The sequence below is a fragment of the Notolepis coatsorum genome (assembly GCF_963971535.1).
Source record: "Notolepis coatsorum genome assembly, chromosome: 1".
In the NCBI taxonomy this organism is placed as follows: domain Eukaryota; kingdom Metazoa; phylum Chordata; class Actinopteri; order Aulopiformes; family Paralepididae; genus Notolepis; species Notolepis coatsorum.
The window spans coordinates 236,341,018-236,349,197 of NC_140165.1; positions in this window are offsets into that span (position 1 = coordinate 236,341,018).

An 8,180-nucleotide genomic window follows, 5' to 3' on the forward strand; every position below is an offset into this window, starting at 1 on the left:
ATCACGCGATATCCATAATTATCGATATTGTTATAAGTATTAAAAAATATATATATATATTTTTAAACAACAGATGTATGTTTATTTTGCAGCAATTCTTTGTCGTTGCCGCCATCTTTAGTGTTACAGACCCTCACACTGCAGTTCTCAGGCTGCAGCTGGTTTGAAAGCGAAAGTAAACAGGCTTCTCTGCTGGCTGTGGCACCAGGGGAGTTGAACAGTTCTGGCTCTGCTAGTTTCTTTTCTATCTTTTGGCGCTTTTTTGGTGGACAAACCACCGCACATGTGCACCGTGACTCGTGACTGGAGACTAGCTCTGCTAGCACACTATTATCCCTGTACCCAAAAAATCCAAGCCTGCTTGCCTCAACGACTACCGCCCTATAGCTCTCACCTCCATAGCCATGAAGTGCTTTGAGAAGCTAGTAAAGGGCTACATCTGCTCCTCCCTCCCCATCAACCTGGACCCCCTGCAATTTGCATACCGCCCCAACAGGTCCACGGAGGACGCCATAGCCCATGTGCTGCACACAGCAGCATCACACCTGGATAAGAGGCAGGGGAACTATGTGAGAATGCTGTTCATCGACTACAGCTCAGCATTCAATACCATAGTCCCCTCCAAACTCATAGCCAAGCTCAGGGACCTGGGCTTGAACTATGACCTCTGCCAGTGGGTCTTGGACTTCCTGACGGGCAGACCCCAGGTGGTGAGAGCAGGCAACTGCACCTCCTCATCCATCACTCTCAACATAGGGGCCCCCCAGGGCTGTGTTCTGAGTCCCCTCCTCTACTCCCTGTACACACATGACTGTGTGGCACAGCGGAACAACAACACAATCATCAAATTTGCTGACGACACAGTAGTGGTGGGCCTGATCTCTGCAAACGACGAGAGGGCCTACCTGGAGGAGGTCAAGGTTCTAGCGGGATGGTGTCAAGAGAACAGCCTCTCCCTGAACGTCAGCAAAACAAAGGAGATGATTGTGGACTTTAGGAGGTCGGGGGTCAGGGACTACAGCCCCCTCAGCATCGACGGGGCACCGGTTGAGAGAGTGAACAGTTTTAAGTACCTCGGAGTCCACATATCCGAGGACTTGACATGGACCACACACATTGACAGTGTTGTGAAGAAGGCACAGCAACGCCTCTACTTCCTCAGGCGCCTAAGGAAGTTCCAAGTCAGTCAGAATATCCTTAAGAACTTCTACTCATGCACAATAGAGAGCATCCTGACTGGCAATATCACCTCCTGGTTTGGGAATAGCACCGCACATGACCGTAGCAGACTACAGAGAGTGGCCCGTTCAGCCGAACGCACAATTGGAGGGGGGCTTCCCACTCTCCAGGGCATTTACAACAAGCAGTGCATGGGCAAGGCTAAGATAATTATCAAAGACTCGAGCCACCCAAACAACTGCCTCTTTAAACTGCTGCGGTCAGGCAAGCGATACCGCAGTCTCATGGCAAGCACAGAGAGACTCAGAAGAAGCTTCTATCCCCAGGCCATCAGGATGCTCAACGAACAATAACAATATGTAACAACCATCAAATGCACTCACAGCTCACAGCACACACATCCACACGCATACACTCACTTTAAACATACAACTCACTGCAGCACCCACTTTAACCACTTTAGAACACCTAAGCACACTTTATATTTATTGGTAAAGAATTTGCACTACAACCCATACCTCATTACACCTTACTGTAAATTGTACCTCATCCTTTGCACTGTATAGTATATTGTATGGTAACTCAGTTACTTCTACTCTACATTGAGCATTGTATATATGTATATACTGAAAAATGTTGTCTACGTACTTGACTTCTATTTTATACTTGGTATACTTATTTTATACTTATCTATTTTTGCCTAGCACAGTCTCTGGAGCGTAACAGAAAGAAGCATTTTGTATAAAAGTATTCTGTACTTCTGTATGACAACTAATAAAGAAACTTGAACTTGAAACTTGAAACACATAGCCTACTGTGTACAGACGGTTTCAAACTGTATTTTACATTAGAAAGCAAACAAAATAAATGGACAAGAGATAAATAAATCTCAATTTGGTCAGTATTGTCATTTGGACAAGCAAAGCCATTACTTTAAGTTGCAGGCAAGAAATACAAGTCTGTCCACTGTCTCTGGGTTAAAAGAAATATTTTTTTATATTTCCGATATCCCCCCCCCCCCGATATCGATTATTAAAATATATCGCGATAATTATCGTTATATCGCCCAGCCCTAACCACTTGAATGTGAAAACACCATGTCTCATGCCTCACCATAGTGTGAACAATATGTATAGAGAGAAAGAGAGAGAGAGAGAGAGAGAGAGAGAGAGAGAGAGAGAGAGAGAGAGAGAGAGAGAGAGAGAGAGAGAGAGAGAGAGAGAGAGAGAGAGAGAGAGAGAGAGAGAGAGAGAGAGAGAGAGAGAGAGAGAGAGAGAGAGAGAAACAGACACGATATAGACAGACAAATGATCATATCCTTAGCTATTTTAAGCTTGTTCTGGAAGAAATTACTGTGAGTTTCAACCTTTAGTAAAGTCCTGTCTTTAGTTATCCTAAATAAATCTTACAATTGATATTGATAACTTGATATCTGATATCTAAGAGAAACACAATATAAAATTCTTCACAGATTACACATCACACCTGTGTTACTAAACAAAATGGACCGTTCAATATCTCCTTTATGTTCGAAATGTCAAACAGATCTGGGTACTTACTATCACTACTTTTGGGAATGTAAGTGTTTATCCAGGTTTTGGGGCCAAGTGGCACGTGAGTTAAGCGACATTTTCAAGGTGAGAATAAAGAAGGATCCGGGAGCTTTCTTACTGGGACTCCCATCAAAGGAAATTAATTTGACACCCTTACAATTCAAACTATTTGATAAACTTCTACTTTCAGCCCGGAAATGCATTCGGATAAACTGGATTAAGGATAAGCCTCCATCTATACAAATGTGGTATAGAGAGATCTTCGGTGTACTACCCCATGAAAGACTCAGTGCAATGCATAGAGGCAACAATGCTTCTTTTCAGGTGGTGTGGGCCCCACTATTAGACTATTTTCCTGCTGACATTTCTCGGATCCTTCTAAAGGCCCAATGCCCCATTGTATGGACAGACCTAGGATAGAAAAAAATAAATATATGTATGTCTACATGTGAATGGGCTCGAGGCAAGTGTAATACTGTACAGTGCCTGTCTTGATTTGCTTTCCTTTTTGCTTGTTTTTCTTTTTGTTTTTGCTTGCTTATGGTGTGGAGATGGCATAGATGAACTGGAGGACCCCCCCCCCCCCCTGTCCCAATGTGTGTTTTTGTAATGTAAGTAACTGTACGTGAAAAATCTTTAAAAAACCAAAAAAGAAAACAAATTGATATCTTAATTATAACTTATTAACCTTAGTTGTATAGTGCATAATGAAACGTTTGTCAATCTGTATTGTTCTAGAGAAAGAATGGGCATTCATTCAAGTCAAAGTTAATTTATCATGGATGATTCCATCATTCCAAGCAAAACAGTGAATAAATATCATCTGACAGTACGTTTCACTACAAGATTGCCCAGCTATCTACGCATCTCATTGCACAAATCAATAGATTCCTCACGCCAGTGACGCCGATCTCTTCTGCAGTGAATATGGGAAAGTGCAAGCAGGCAGGAAGGAGAGAGAGAGAGAGAGAGAGAGAGAGAGAGAGAGAGAGAGAGAGAGAGAGAGAGACACAGACAGAGAGAGAGAGAGAGAGAGAGAGAGAGAGAGAGAGAGAGAGAGAGAGAGAGAGAGAGACCCGGAAAGCGAACAGGCTCTTGGAATGGGTGTCTGGGAGGAAGTGGGGGGTCTTTCGATGTTGATTAAACGGCAAGCAACTAATGTCATGAGTGCAAAATTAAAGGACAATAAATCTAATCTAACTGAAATTGTGTAGCACAGACCTTTCTATGGATCAAAACCTCAATATTATTATGGTGTAATTAATACTTCATGTATCCTTAATCCCTAGGCTAATGAGGCACTAAGATGTTAGTAAAAAAAAAAGAACATATGCCAATGACAGGAAGTAACGGTATATGTGTGTGTGTGTGTGTGTGTGTGTCCGTGCACTGTGCACAAGTGCACATCTAGGGGCGGGGTGTAGATTTGGTCTCCCTGATGTTGACTCCTTAGCCACAGCCTTGGGTTGTTTAATACTGGACGAGTGTTTCATAACGGCCGTTGTGTGGGCCGGTTTCGGGGCCGGTGCGTGGGCTGGTGCGTTTGAATGTCCCGGGCTGAATTTGTGTCCCAGTCTGCCCCTGTATCCATCTATGGGAAAAAGACATTTCCAGTGAGTGAAGGTTTGTTCAAATCATGAGGGAACAAAATACTATTTTGAGGCCACAAAATATTATTTTGAGGCCTCAAATTGATGGACTCAAATTGATTAATTTGAGAGAACAAAATACTTGAGGTCACTATTTTGAGGCCACAAAATATTTTTCTATTTGAAGCCACAAAATATTATTTTGAGGCCCAAAATTGATTAATTTGAGGTAACTAAATACATTTTGAGGTAACAAAATACTATTTAGTGGCCACAAATTTTTTTTTTCATTTTGCGTGGCAGCAATAAGCCTTTGTAGCAAGCAGATTAGCTGGGCTAGCTAGCTAACATTAGCTGAACTGACATTAGCTTGATAGCTAACTAGCCAATAGCATCAGCTAGCTAACATTAGCTAATGTTCTTTGACACTATTATTACACCCAGGCATGCATTGCTGATTGGCTGACTGGCTGCACAGTGTTTTAATGACGCCACGTGCCCGCGCATGCGCAAACATTTTCCCTCGCGTTTGCACAGACTAAAGACAATGCCTAATTACCTCTACGAATGGAATGTAACACATTTCATTCACAAGTTTTGTGTGAATGTATCTGAGAACGTATTTGAACACACTTGACGACCTGAGCTATTGTTATGCAAGGTAGCCAGGTGGGTACTTAGCGAGTTGGCGCATCAGTCGAGTGCAGCACATTCCTCGCGCTTCTGCTCACAAAAGCTTGGTTGCCCGCCGTGCAACCCCGTCCCATGAGCAACGCACCTCTGATTACACCAACACCATGGAACTAATGACCAATTTGACAACATTCTTTGTCAGAATAGTCAGTAATTTTATATAGTGCTATAACTAACGTTTCAACATACTTGTCTTGTTGCCCATCAGCACTGGCAAATGCACTATTACTAAACTAGTTACAGTAGGTAGCTAGCTACATCTGCTTCCACGTCTTGTGTTGAATGTCGGACTGGGACTTGACATGACGTTACCAACGTCTTTGACCCTAAAAAGGGTCTAATAATAATAATAATAATAATTAATTTAATTTATATAGCGCTTCTCAATAACCCGAAGTCGCTGACAATAGTCGGGAGCAAAGTAAAAACAAAGAAACAAAAGCAAAGAAACAAAAACAAAGAAACAGCAAAGAAACAAAAACAAAAGGAACATGAGACCATGGGGGGAACAGGGAAGACAGCATGATAGCACAAAAAGACAGGAGACAGACATCAGTCAGGTTGGAGGGGGGGGGGGGTTATGGGTGGGGGGGGGGGTTAAAGGCAAGGGAGAACAGGTGGGTTTTGAGGCGAGCTTTGAAGGTGGAGAGTGTAGGGGAGTCTCTGATGGACTGAGGGAGGGAGTTCCAGAGTCGGGGTGCAGTGCGGGAGAAGGCCCGATCTCCAACGTTTTTGAGTTTGGATGTCGGGACAGTGAGGGAGGCAGTGGAGGAGGACCGGAGGGAACGGGTGGGGCGGTAGGGAAGAAGGAGATCAGTCTAGAACCGCCACTGGATAGGCATTCATTGATTGCAAAGGAAAAGTACATTTCATGATTGATAATTCAATAATAGCACTAGCCTGTGCAGCTTTAAAAATAATCATCTCGGGGTAGATTTGCTGAAAATGCAAATTAATTTATCTGATTATGAAATATTGAGTCGATGCGAAATCCAAATAATTCATAATATTTAGCCAACACAATGCACCGGGCCAGAGTCAGCGCCAGAACCAACTTAACAGGGGGGCATATTGTAACAGCGGGGGGGCATACATAAATAAAATATAGGCTTCAGAAAATGAATTTCGCACAAACCAACACACATTTCAAAACATGAGTGCGCATAAGACAATCTCTCTCTCTCTCTTTCTCTCTCTCACGTCACAAACACAGTGCGTCTCGCGCACACACACACAAATTAAACAGTATGAAATAGCCCGAGGCTGGGCTTAAATTCATTAACAAGTGAAAGTATTATTAATAATAACAAGGGGCAAGGCAGCTTAAATTAAACAGTATGAGTCGTATGACTTACCCATTAGAAGAGTTGGAGGTGGCGAGTCGTGGCACTGAATCTCCTGAGGGCGGGGTCCCACTTTCGTGTGAGGTCTTTCTCAAACGCCATTATATTATCCATTATTATTATTATGACATATTATGATTATAGACCACGTTAGCTTCTGCTGTAACAGATGCACCTGCAGCTGCAGCACCGGGCGCTTCTTGGCAGACTTCGTCTTCATGGCGCCTTACCGAAAGCTCTTCAACGTTAGATGTTGGAGGACTGTCACCAGGAGGAGGCATTGGAGGACTCGAGAGGCCGTGAAGAAGCCTTAGGTGCCCCTGCCCCACCATGCAACCATTTTCGTATCCATTTTATGTCCGTCTCCAAGTGTTATATTTTACCCACTGACTCTATTGTACTTTTCACGCTCACTCAAGTCACGCTCTGACTACCCTACCCATCAACTCAACGTGACCAATTACGCAATAACAAATTCAAACACACACACCAATCAGCGTGCGCTCAAACATACACTTCTTTTAAGACTTTTTTTTGTTTCATTTCGTTTAATAATAGGCTAAATAGCCTATTTATAAAGGAAAACATCTGACTTTTACTATAATAAAACAATTTAAATGTTTAATTATTAAATTTTTTTATAACAATTGCCCATGACGTTTGGAGCGGCACAGTGCGCCATCTGGGGGGGCATGGCCCGCGAATGCCCCCCCATGGCGCCGACACTGCACCGGGCTTGCAGCATGTTATCGATATAAATAAATGCACACATCCACACAGGGATGCACACAGTCTCGAGCAAATACATCTGATTTCAAGTTAATAGAGCCTCGTGAATACAGCTGTCCCCAAGCTCGCAACGCGAAAAGATACACAACTTCTATCGCAACCCGCTAACGGGAATTATTGTGGGTTTTAATTATGCAGCTCCACTTTCGGCACATGAAGTACTTTGAAAAACAGATTTAGCCCCGCCCCTCTCTGTGCATTGGTTGGCATAACGAGTTTCACAACTAAATCTGTCCGACTAATCTCAGAATTAATGATCATGCTGTGTACAGCGAGCGATGGACATCATCATGCATGGTGGTCTTGGGTTGGGACCACCCCCACGTCATTTGCTTCAGCTTTTCAGATAGACTTTCAGGGAAAAAACTGGGCATAAGCCTTTAAATAGCCGAGGTGGCAGTAGGACTAAACTAAATTTACACCAAAGAGGTTGGCAAGAGGCCTACAGCCATACATGTGATACAGTGATTCATGACACTTGATTACACAACCTTTATACAACAAACTCTTTTAGTGTTGAAAACGACTACTACTAATACATTTATATATATATATATTAGTGCTGTCAAACGATTAAAATATTTAACTCGATTAATCGCATGATTGTCCATAGTTAACTCGCGATTAATCGCAAATTAATCGCTTTTTTTTTTATACCTTAAACAGATCTTTTTCAAGTTCCAAGTTTTAATACTCTTATCAACATGCGAGTCAACAAATGCTTGCTTTATGCAGCCATTTAACACAAAAGGATGACCCTCATGCATTGCAAATTTGCATCAAATTCAAAACAGAGTGATGCACAAAATAACTTAAAAGAAAATAATAATTTAAAACAATGAATAAAGTGTGCATGAAATAATAGGGGAAAGAAAACGTTAGGAACTTGTTACATTCACACACACAAGGGCTGATTAATCACACACCCCCTCTCTCCCTCACACACACACTGCAGCTCTCTTTCTCTCTTGCCCCTTCCTCATCTCTCTCACCCCCCTCTCTCTCTATATCTCACACACACACACACACACACA